Source organism: Euleptes europaea, chromosome 3 (genome assembly GCF_029931775.1).
Source record: "Euleptes europaea isolate rEulEur1 chromosome 3, rEulEur1.hap1, whole genome shotgun sequence".
Lineage (NCBI taxonomy): Eukaryota > Metazoa > Chordata > Lepidosauria > Squamata > Sphaerodactylidae > Euleptes > Euleptes europaea.
The window spans coordinates 104,623,196-104,635,853 of NC_079314.1; the positions used below are offsets into that span (position 1 = coordinate 104,623,196).

Genomic DNA, 12,658 nt, shown 5'->3' on the forward strand with positions numbered 1-12,658 from the left:
CCACATTTAAAAAAAAATGAGCTATATATCTATCTCATGGTATGGAGGTACACAATGGGTACAAACACTGAACTACTTCTGGCATGCACAACCTGTGACCCCACCTCACCCCACGCCAAACACAGCTCCCCAGCTATATGTTATATTTGACAAATATCTTGCATTTGCAAACCCAGGCACGCTGCAAAAAAAACCCAGGAAGTTCCTTTGGGTCTTTGTGTCTGGCTTGTAGAGAAGTCCTAATTCTGTACTGTATGAAACAGCTTTGGCTGCATGTAGTCGACTGTAGCAGCCGCCTGAAAGGAAAGACTCACATTTCTTGCCCTGACAACTTCCCTCTTAGCACCGTATCTCCTCAGTGTAAGTTTTAATCCACTCCCTAGAGTATCCTTCCTCTTGCCCCACCACAGTTTATATCCTGTGGACGTTTGTGAAGCCGATTAGCTAATGCAGGCTAGAGAATTAAAAAAAAAAAAAAAGCAAATAAAAAAGAGAAACGTTGCATTTTGTTCACAGTGACGATCCCTGCGGCTCAGCCAGCAAGAAACCCGGGTGTGACGCGGAGGACCCGAAGGAGGCCGGCAGACACAGTGGCCAGGAAGGCAGGTCCGACATCTTGAAGTTAAAAGCCCAGCATGCGGAGCTGCAGGAAGCGCAGGTGGATCAGGCAGCGGGGTGCTCCCCTGTGGGGCAGAAGGCCAGCCTCCACCACACGGGTTCCCCCGTGAGAGGGCAGCGCAGCAAAGGGGCAGCCTCATGTTCTCATGCAGCTGCCTCCGATTATGAGCTCTCCCTTGACTTAAAGAATAAACAGGTACACCAGCTTCTCCTCATGCTGTGGGAGAGGGGGTTTGGGCGGGCCGGGGCCATTTCTCTATCGCCTCTCTAGCTTAGTTTCCATGTTCATCGACCACCTCGCCGACAGCAGCCAATGATGTGAATTGAGGGTTGCCAAGTTCCAAGTATTAGCTGGAGATCTCTCATTATTATAACTGATCTCCAGCCGATAGAGATCAGTTCACCTGGAGAAAATGGCCGCTTTGGCAGTTGGACTCTATGGCATTGAAGTCCCTCCCCACACCCTGCCCTCCTCATGCTCCGCCCCATAAACCTCCCTCCACTGGCGAAGAGGGACCTGGCAACCCTATGTGAATTGGGAGTGGAGCAACCGTCCTTTAAGATGGCTCTTCACCGGTTCCTGTGGTGACTATCGTTTCGCCAGGGCTTGAGAAATTCAAAATGGGGAATGCCACTCTCCATGGCAAAAAACATAGGCCGGCTCTCGGTGCCTGTTATTTTTGGCTCCCAACACACAAGAGATACGACATTAATCCCACAAAGTCTTCCAGATAATGCTATCCAAACCATGATCCTCCATTCAAAACAAATTCTCTCGCTCACATGAAAAGATGGAAGGTTTATTTATTTTGCCGCCTCAGTGCAAGTCATGGGTGGGTGGGGAGAATGTAGGGGTGCTATAGAGAAATTTGCATAGTGTGCATTTTCTGCTGATTATGCAAATCGAGGACGGTAATTGCTATATTGTCTACCAGCTGCTTTGTGTTTGCTCCTGGCAACTACCAAAAAAAGTTGAGGAAGTATGAGAGGAAGCAACTATTTCCCAGACCAGGATTTTCTTAGGCTGTCTCTTTGGGCAACAGCAAAACTCAAATGGGAGAGATGTATTCTGTCTGTCATGGCTTTGGCTTTCCTGATAGGTTAGAATGATGCAAGGTGGGAGTGGGCTTGTTTGTCACGTGATGATTGGGCAAAATACTACCCGCACCTTTTGCCTCCTACCTCTGGCTTAACGACGGTTAACTTTTCTTTTTAAATGAAAGCGGGGAATCTGAGCTAAGTGATGGCCCACATGGGCAGTTAGTTGGTATGCCAAGAATACAGATAAAACTTTGGACAGCATGGCCATAAGAAGAGGTGTGCAATGTATTTTTAGCCTTTGTCTTGTCTGCATAAGGAGGCCTTCCTCATAGAGGTCTTACCCTAGTGCAAGACAGTGCAGAAATGGGTTGATATCAATTAGATCATTAAGTTACATGGATCTGGGTAGCCGTTATTGATATCTGACATTTTATTAAACCATCAGAGCATCATAGAATCATAGAGTTGGAAGGGACCACCAGGGTCATCTAGTCCAACCCCCTGCACAATGCAGGAAACTAACAACTACCTCCCTCCACATTCCCAGTGACCCCAACCCTCCCTCCGCCATGCAGGATCCCACAATCAAAGCACTCCCGACAGATGGCCATCTAGCTTCTGCTTAAAGACCTCCAAAGACGGGGACTCCACCACCCTCCGAGGCAGCACATTCCACTGTCGAACAGCCCTCACCGTCAGAAAGTTCTTCCTAATGTTTAGGTGGAATCGCTTTTCTATTCGTTTAAATCCATTACTCCGCGTCCTAGTTTCTGGAGCAACGGAGAACAAGCTAGTTCCCTCATCAACATGACATCCCTTCAAATATTTAAACATGGCTATCATGTCTCCCCTCAACCTTCTCTAGAGAACTAAACAAACCCAACTCCCTAAGTCTCTCCTCATAAGACATGGATTCCAGATCTCTGATCATTCTGGTCACCCTCCTCTGGACACGCTCCAACTTGTCAACATCCTTCTTAAATTGTGGAGCCCAAAAATTGGCACAGTATTCCAAGTGAGGTCTGACCAATGCAGAATACAGTGGTAGTATTACTTCCCTTGATCTAGACACAATACTCCTATTGATGCAGCCCAGAATTGCATTGGCCTTCTTAGCCGCCAAATCACACTGTTGACTCATGTTCAGTTTGTGGTCCACTAAGACTCCCAGATCTCTTTCACATGTACTGTTGTCAAGCCAACTCTCTCCCATCCTGTACCTGTGCCTTATGTTGTTTCTGCCTAGGTGAAGTACTTTACACTTCCCCCTATTGAAATCCATTTTATTGCTTACGGCCCAGCTCTCCAGTCTATCAAGGTCATTCTGAACTCTGACCCTACCCTCCGGGGTATTAATTACCCCTCCTAACTTGGTGTCATCTGCAAATTTGATTAGCATACTCTGTATTCCATCATCCAAATCATTTATAAAAATATTAAATAGTACTGGTCCCAAGACAGACCCTGTGGTACCCCACTGGTCACTCCTCTCCAGGATGAAGTTGTGCCATTAATGAGCACCGTTTGGGTTCAGTTGGTCAACCAGTTACCAATCCACCTAATGCAGATGAGCTGCATTGTAGAAGAACTTGCAGACTTATTCTGAGTACAAGTTGGGGTTCCTATGTTTAACCGATAGCCTCCTGTGTCTTTTATTATTTATTTATGGCAGTATTCAAACCCCACTTTTCCACCAAAAGGACCCAAAACAGCTTACAACAGTAAAAAAAAAAAAAAAAAAACCCATATAACTGAACCAAATAATCGAAGCAGCAAACTGTGTCCTGGGCTGGTCCTGCATCCAGTGGCTGCCTCATCCAGAGGCACGGGTTGTGAGCCAAAGGCCCACAACCCTTTGGTTTAACCTATTGGCCATTGTCAAAGGCTTGCTCCTCTGGCCACACCCAAGCTTTATACCTGCAACAGGGAGGGAGAAGCAAATGCTCAGCAAGGATATTACAGCTATCAAATATGTTATTCCCGATCTTTAACTGGTTGCATGACAGACAACACTGCAATTGTTGAAATAACTGCCTCTTGATGCCTGGGGCAGGTTCACCTGTAGCACTGCTGCCTGACATGCTTGTTCTTAGCAAGGCAGCATCTTAATGTAGGCTTAGAGTTTAACTGCATGTGGCATTTCCCCATTACTGAAATGGGAGAAGCTGCAGCGATTGGAATTTTCCCGTCAGTGGGAATTTTTAAAGTACAAGAGTCCTCATGGGTTCTGGACCTGGAAAAGCTAGCTCTTTCTATACGGAATGTTATTTTAAATAATGAAATTGATAAAAGTCCGCTTATATTTTTCATTCTTCACTTTCTCAGTGACTCAGTGACCTCCTTTCCTACTTCACCATTCCTGGCTCTGGGCCTGGCTCTTTGTCTTCCTGCATGTAGGGTTACCAATTGCCCGGTGGTGGCGGGTAAACTACCGCGCATCCACCAGGCTGTCCGCTGGCACACGCATCACTTTTGGGTAAACTTGAAAGTTATGCGGACTCTATGGAAACCATAGAGTTTTGGCCGGGATCGCTAGAGCGTCCCCGTCACTTCCGGGTTAAACTGGAAGTGACGTAGGCGCATTGCATGCAGGTGCGCGGGTGCACCGTGCCAGGCTCTCGCATTGTGCACTAATGCCACGGCCCCATGAAGCTCCCACCGGTGGAGCTGCGGGGCCTGGCAAGCCTACCTGCATGCCCCATCTTTGTGGTCATTGTTGCTCTCTGTGCTGTCATTCAGATAAATGTTTTGTTTTCCTAGGATATTAGGGCCTTTTATGCAGGGACGTTTCCCCACGATCATCCCCACAGACTGCTTTGGGGCTTCCTTTTGATTATGCATGGCTTTTCTGCCCGTCAGAGGTCACCTCGCCTTCCCACATGTTTTGCCCGCGTTTTCCAGATTCTGGCTAAAACAGCATCTGGAAAACACGGGCAAAACGTGTGAGGAGAGTGAGGCAACCTCTGATGGGTGGAAAAGGCATGCATAATCAAAAGGAAGGGGGATGACCACGACGCAGGGAAACATACCTGCATAAAAGGCCTAGGTTGCATTTTGGCCTAAACAAGAGTTTGTCATTATAGATGGTTTGTAAAGCTCATATCCTATCTTGGGTCTCATGGATCTAGCAAAGCATTAGGGGGAAAAATGTCTTTCAGTCATGCATCTCAGACTCATGCCTGACTTGTGTGTGTGTGTGTAAAGTGCCGTCAAGTCGCAGCCGACTTATGGCGACCCCTTATGGGGTTTTCAAGGCAAGAGACTAACAGAGGTGGTTTGCCAGTGCCTTCCTCTGCACAGCAACCCTGGACTTCCTTGGTGGTCTCCCATCCAAATACTAACCAGGGCTGACCCTGCTTAGCTTCTGAGATCTGACGAGATCAGGCTAGCCTGGGCCATCCAGGTCAGGGTCATGCCTGACTTAATTAGGTCTTTAAAAAAAACCCTCCAGTATCTTAGTTCCCAAATATTTTAACCCTAAATTCATCCGGGTTAGTGGTGGTTGTGGTGCTTCCAGTTTGCGAGAAACTGATATCTTCACATTAAGTAGGTTCTGGTTATGTTTTCCTTAGTGCGTTTGGTGGATCCATTCCCATCTTTGGTGAAGAGAAATTTCATCCTTGGTGTCCATCCCCGGGATTCTGTTTTTGCCTTCATGAAGACCAATCTGTTTTGTGCCACTTTTACTTCATACCAAATGAGGAACCTCACTGCACACAGTTTGGTTAATTGAAGAGATGTAGCCGGTGGGACAAAGAACTGTTTGAATGTCAGCAAGTAGAGTGCGAGCTGGACACATGTAGCTCCTGTCCCTGTTATGGGAAGCCATGCCTTTTGTTCATTCCCGATTACAAGGATGGAGCCTACACATATTCAGTTTCTACACATGTAGATGCTATGTACTGCTGGGATGAATGTGGATATTTGGGGGTTTGGTGGGCAGGACAAGATGACAGAATGCAAGGAGAAATCTTTGTGAGCTGCTCCTAGCATTTTTGGTGTCAGGATGTAGCCTGATCTCAAGTTGTTTCCTAGATGTCTGAAAATACCCATAACTTCATCTAGAAGATGAGGATGGAAGTCTGAAATACTTAGTACGCTTGAGAGAATGGTTCCTCTCTTTCTCCACCCCCCACCCCAATGATTTCCTTACTTTTACTCATTGGCTTACCTGGAAAAATAGAATTATCTGGAGAAGTTTGAATGATTTTTTTTCATCCACGAGAAAGAAAAATAAAGCTACTGCATATAATTAGAAATATATTGGATAGGGATTAAAGGAAATGCCGGATATGAGTGAAATCAAACAAGCAAAAATCCTGGAGAGTACAATACACCGGTTTGTAATGAATCTAGATGAACAAATTAAATCTGCAGTAAACAATAGAAAAGAAAGATAAAGCAATAACACACAAGTCTGTTTCACGGGCGGTCAGACCTCACAAATGAAGACTTGAAAAATCTCACCTGCAAATAAGCCAGCCGTGATTTAAATATGCTTTTGCAGAAGCAGGGCATGGTTGGCCGTTTCAGGTTCTTCCTCTGAGACCCAGGTGGCTTTCCCTTGTGCCAATTCATATTCAGATTTTCATTTTGTGCCGATTTTGTTCCACCCTTCCTTCTCAGCACTAAGAGTGAGATCCTAAGCATGTTCACACAGTGGTAAGTCACAGAAGTAAGTCACTTTGTGTTCAGTGAAGGGTCTTTGGCTCTCAGCTGGTGGCTTACAGCGAGTTAGATAGATTCATGGAGGAGAGGTCCATCAATGGCACCTGGCCACGGTGGCCGGAGTGGGCCTCCATATCCAGAGGCAGCAAACCTGTGAATACCAGTGTTTAAAATATTGTCGAAGGCTTTCACGGTCAGAGTTCATTGGTTGAGTTCATTGATTTACTTTCCTGATGTTTCGCCAGCAGCTGTGGCAGGCATCTTCAGAGGAGTAACACTGAGAGACACTGTCCTTCAGTGTTACTCCTCTGAAGATGCCTGCCACAGCTGCTGGCGAAACGTCAGGAAAGAAAATACCAAGACCACGGTCACACAGCCCGGATAACCTACAAGAACCAGTGTTTAAGGTTGCCAACCACCGGGTACTAGCTGGAGATCTCCTGCTATTACAACTGATCTCCAATAGAGATCAGTTCGCTTGGAGAAAATGGCTGCTTTGGCAATGGGACTCTATGGCGTTGAAGTCCCTTCCCTCCCCAAACCCCATGCTCCTTAGGCTCCCCCTCCAAAATCTCCCGCTGGTGGCGAAGAAGGACCTGGCAACCCTACCAGTGTTGGGAAGCTGCATCAGGGGAGGGACTCGGCCTCAATGTCCTGTCGTTTGGCTCTTCAAGGCAACTGGTTGGTTATTGTGTAAAACAGGATGCTGGATTAGATGGCCATTGCTCTAATCTAGCAGGCCCCTTCTTATGTTTTTATGGAGGGATAGTGGGCTTTCAGGCTCTTGGGCAGAGAAATGGGCTTCCCAAGAAGTTCCCTTCTCTGGAAATGCTACACATTTAACATAAGTGCCTTCTGCATGCAAAGAAAGCATCTTGGTCATCTTCTCGGCATGGAGTAGGGATCACTGGGTGTGTATGTGTGGGGGAGGTTGTTGTGAATTTCCTGCATTGTGCAGGGGGTTGGACTAGATGACCCTGGTGGTCCCTTCCAACTCTATGATTCTATGAAGTCATGGCCCTCAGTTTGCAAAACCTGAGCAAGGCTGTTAACGATAGGAAGTTTTGACGGTAGGCTTGCCAGTCCCCGTAGCTCCACCGGTGGGAGTTTTGCGAGGCTGTAGCTTCGGAAATACCTGGAGATTTTAGGGGTGGCGGCTGAGGAGGGTGGGGTTTGGGGAGGGGAGGGTCTTCAATGGGGTATAATGCCATAGAGTCCACCTTCCAAAGCAGCCATTTTCTCCAGGCAAACTGATCTATGTCGCCTGGAGATAGGGTTGCCAGGTCTATAAAATTATATAGACCTATAGATGTCTATAAAATTATGCATGGTTTGGAGAGAGTGGACAGGGAGAAGTTTTTCTCCCTCTCCCATAATACAAGAACACGGGGTCTTCTGCTAAAGCTGGAGGGTGAGAGATTCAAAACAGATAAAAGGAAGAATTTTTTCACACAACGCATAGTTAAATTGTGGCACTCCCTTCCCCAGGATGTGGTGATGGCTGCCAGCTTGGAGGGCTTTAAGAGGGGAGTGGACATATTCATGGAGGAGTAGGGGTATTCATGGCTGTTAGTTAGAATGGATACTAGTCATGCTGCATACCTATTCTCTCTAGTATCAGAGGAGCATGCCTATTATTTTGGGTGCGGTGGAACACAGGCAGGATGGTGCTGCTGCAGTCGTCCTGTTTGTGGCTTCCTAGAGGCACCTGGTTGGCCCCTGTGTGAACAGACTGCTGGACTTGATGGGCCTTGGTCTGATCCAGCAGGGCCTTTCTTATGTTCTTATGTCCCTCTTTGCTACCGGCGGGAGGTTTTTTTGGGTGGAGCCTGAGGAGGGTGGGGTTTGGAGAGGGGAGGGACTTAGAGTCCAATTGCCAAAGCGGCCATTTTCTCCAGGTGAAATGATCTCTGTCGACTGGAGATCAGTTGTAATAGCAGGAGATCTCCAGCTAGTACCTGGAGACTGGCAACCCTACCTGGAGATCAGTTGTAATAGTGGGAGATCTCCATCCTCCACCATCTGGAGTCTGGCAACGCTACTGTAGTCTCAACTCATTACATTCATCGGGGCCAACATAGAGTATGTTTTTTGTGCCTTGCAGGCATGTGACATGGATCACTCTGCTCAAATATTGCACATCCTGATTGGAAAGGATATTGGAAATCTGTACGACGCAAGGAGGCCACTCACCCTATTTTAACGGTGTCATATTGCCTGCCTCTTTGTGCACTGCTGTGTATCGAAGACCAATTTTCCTTTTATTTCACACTAGTAATTACATCTCACTACTTCTAATACGAGAGGTTGAACAATTTCGTTTTCACACTCCTAGAAAACTGCCTATTCATTAGAAACCTCAGGTAATTACATAGTTGCTGGTTTCAGTTTATATTGTGGACACAGGATCGTTTTGAAAATATGCTTTATCCAGCTGAGTAACAACTAGGACATTAGTACAGTGCCCCGAAGCCCTCTTTAGGAATCCGGGAGGGACATTTCACTTCTTCTATATTATTTTCTATATAACAGTCAGGGGTTTCAGATAGAAGACTTTTTCATCAGCTACTACCTAATCCTTTTAATTGGAGATGTTGGGGATCGAACCTGGGAGGACTATCTCCACATAAAGCAAATCCTCTGCCTTTGAACCACAGGCCCTCCCCTCTGACCACTTCTTGATATGTTGGTCAACAGAAGTTGCCCTTTTCAGCGGAGTGAATTTTATCATGGTGAACCACTCTTGCAAAGGTTTTAAAATATATTACAAGATTGTGATTCCATACGATATTTATTTATTTATCATATTTATAGCCCACCCTCATTCCCAGCTAGCTGGGCTCAGAGCACAGATTCAATATATTCTGCTCCCCTCCCAGAATGTGGTAAGCCATAGTCTGGACATGTGTTGAACTAATCACAAAACTAGTCCAGTGGAAAAGGCAATTTATTAATTTCAGCATGTAAAAAATGTCCATGTATCGCTTCTGAACATACATACGAAGCTGCCTTATACTGAATCAGACCCTTGGTCCATCAAAGTCAGTATTGTCTACCCAGACTGGCAGTGGCTCTCCAGGGTCTCAGGCAGAGGTCTTTCACTTCACCTACTTGCCTAGTCCCTTTAACTGGAGATGCCAGGGATTGAACCTGGGACCTTCTGCATGCCAAGCAGAAGCTCTACCACTGAACCACAGCCCCTCTCCACGTACTCTTACTCTGAATGAGTAGATTTGCAACAATAAGAGTAGTATCCTACATTTAAATTATGGGAATAGAAAAAAAAGGACAGTTCTAATTAGGGATACTCAAACAACTGCTGGGACAAGTCATGTCCTCTTCACCAGTTGAATACATGGAGCTGATTTTTCGATGATCGGTTTGACTGTTCGTCAACCTGTTCGTGGCAGTTCAACAAGTAGCTTCACTGTGTTCCTTCCTAACCATGCAGTACAGCGTCATTGGCTTGTACTCACACAGCTCCATTGAGTTCTACTACCCGACTATGTCCTTGCTTAGGAAGAACTTTCTAACAGTTAGAGTGGCTCCTCAGTGGAACAGGCTTCCTCAGGAGGTGGTGGGCTCTCCTTCCCTGGAGGTTTTTAAGAAGTGGTTAGATGGCCCTCTGTCAGCAATGCTGATTCTATGACCTGGCTGATGATGAGAGGGAAGGCATCTTGGCCATCTTCTGGGCATGGAGTAGGGGTCACTGAGGGTGTGGGGGTGGGGTAGTTGTGAATTTCCTGCATTGTGCAGGGGGTTGGACTAGATGACCCTGGTGGTCCCTTCCCACTCTATGATTCTATGATTCTATTCTATGCTTCTTAAGTGCTCCACTCAGCAGGCAATTTGTTTAAACAGACAAGTCAACCACAAATCAGTCATAAATAAATGCTTAAAAAACAAAATCCTAAACTTTGGTATTCATCTAAATCACTGGTTCCCAACCAGGGGTCCATGGACCCCCAGGGGTCCGCGAGAACTAAATTAAGGTCCGCGAAACAAAGTTATAAACCCATAATTAATATTTTAATTAAAAGTTCTCTGTTATAAAATATATATATTCAAATATAATTCTAAGTTTAATGTTTAACTAACAGTTATGATTAAAGTTTATTTTCAAATTCCCGGAATTTTTATTTTGAACCTTGGGGTCCCTGCACCGAACAAAGAAGTCCTAGTGGTCCCTGGTCAAAAAAAGGTTGGGAACCATTGATCTAAATAGTCCCCGGTGACACTAATGGCTGCCAATCAGTTTGAATTGGCAGCATCTTCGTGCATGTGCAAAAAGCCCAGCACAAACCAATCTGGCAGGCATTTACGACAGTTCGGCACAAACAAAACAGGCTGGGTCCTAATTAGGCACATGTGGGAGAGATGTAGGCCATAATTATGTGTATAGCCCTTTAGCTAAGTTAGAAAAACAATGAAATTATGGTATGACCAAAACACCTCCACGAAGTATTCCAAAGGGAAATCAGGGAGGAGATGCGCTACCCTGTGGCCCTGAGTACGCTGGCTCTGATTCAGCTCCAAGCATGGGGAGCTAGTTTTTATACTGACATGCCCCTTATTGGATTGGGGTGCATGCCTTTGTTTCTAGTATTGCTACAAACCAGAGAGGAGGAGCCCTGGATCAGTGGGAAAGCACATGCCCTGCATGCAGAAGGTCTAAGATTCAATAAAGGATCTCAAGGAGGAGATTTTCTGAAAACTCCTCTGTCTCAGGCCCTGGAGAGTCACCAGAATAGACAACACCAATGCCTGACCAATGGTCTGATTCCACTCTTGAACCAGACAATGCTGATGGCTAAACAGGTTGGTGTTGTAGCGAGGGAAACATCATGGCGGCCATAATGACTACTTTGCCACAGTCCACTGCTATGCCAACTGCGCTGGTTACCTATTTGCTTCAGTCCCAATTTAAAGTGCTGGTTATTACCTTCAGAGCCAGGATCTAGGGCCTTCACAGAATTGCATCTCCCTATATACTCCCATAAGTAGGGTTGCCAACCTCCAGGTACTAGCTGGAGATCTCCTGGTATTACAACTGATCTCCAGCCGATAGAGATTAGTTCGCCTGGAGAAAATGGCTGCTTTGGCAATTGGACTTTATGACATTGAAGTCCCTCCCCTCCCCAAGCCCCGCCCTCCTCAGGCTCCACCCCCAAAATCTCCCGCCAGTGGCGAAGAGGGACCTGGCAACCCTACCCATAAAGCCCCCTGAAAAGCCTTCTCCTCCTGGTGCCCTCTCAAGGCTCAAAGAAATTATACACCCAACCCATGTTGGGTCACAGGCGCACAACTGGACTCATAGATGTACATTGGGGGAACTCACCTGAAAAAGTGCTTGTTCGCCCAGGGAGAGCTGTGAGCAGGAGAAGGGGGAGCGAACTCTTCTTTGGCAGGTTTGGCTGTGTATTTTTGCATGCTGTTTTTCTTTGGTAATGGACATAACGATTTTTGTGCTCTTGCGACTTGTGTGGTTCGCTGCCTGGCATCCGAAGACATAGAAATATAATATAATTTAAACAAACAAAACAATATGACTGGGTAAGATGGTCCTCCTGTTGGAGTGAGTCATGATCCCATCGGCACTGGTGGATCCACCAGAAGTAAATATGTCCAGGCTGGAAGTGATAAATGTCACACTGGGGGGTGGTGCGGGGGGAGAAAAATCTTTCCTGTTTCTATTATGCTTTCCTTTCCTTTCCCTTTTTTGTACTCAACATTAGGGCTGTCAATTCGGTTCGGTCTGAACTGAAAATCAACCAAATTTCCCCTGATTCGGTGATTTTCTGTTCGGACGGATCCGAACTCAAAACTGGCGGGCAACCGGGGGGGCCGAATTCAGAGAGTTCGGGAGTTCGCGAATAAATTCGGCAAATTCGGCCCCCCTTCAGGGGAGCCCGCTGAAAGGCGCGGGCTGCCCTTTAAACTCATCTGAGCCTCCCAGCTGGGAGGCGCAGATGAGTTTAAATGACAGCCCGCGCCTCTCCAGCGGGCAGGCTCCGCTGAAGGGGGGCGGGCTGCCCTTTAAACTCATGTGCGCCTCCCAGCCGGGAGGCACAGATGAGTTTAAATGACAGCCCGCCCCCCTTCAGCGGGCTCCGCTGGAGAGGCGCGGGCTGTCATTTAAACTCATCTGTGCCTCCCGGCCGGGAGGCTCAGATCAGTTTAAAGGGCAGCCCGAGCCTCTCCAGCGGAGCCCGCTGAAGGGGGGCGGGCTGCCCTTTAAACTGATCTGCGCCTCCCAGCTGGGAGGCTCAGATCAGTTTAAAGGGCTCCCGCGCGCCTTCAGGGAATCCCTCTGAAGGCGCGCTGGGGCCGA

General features: G+C 46.9%; 1 protein-coding gene across 7 annotated transcripts in view; it reads left to right on the plus strand.

Annotated features, from left to right (window-relative positions):
• IQSEC3 (IQ motif and Sec7 domain ArfGEF 3) overlaps positions 1 to 12,658 on the plus strand; it is a 100,394-nt gene that overhangs the window by 34,502 nt on the left and 53,234 nt on the right. For 6 of the 7 annotated variants that reach the window (XM_056846718.1, XM_056846719.1, XM_056846724.1 and 3 more), the window contains exon 1: positions 696 to 814. The gene's annotated coding sequence lies outside the window, so the exon portion shown is untranslated. Of the gene's footprint in view, positions 1 to 516; positions 815 to 12,658 lie in introns of those variants that run through there. The other variant, XM_056846721.1, reaches the window with a different exon arrangement.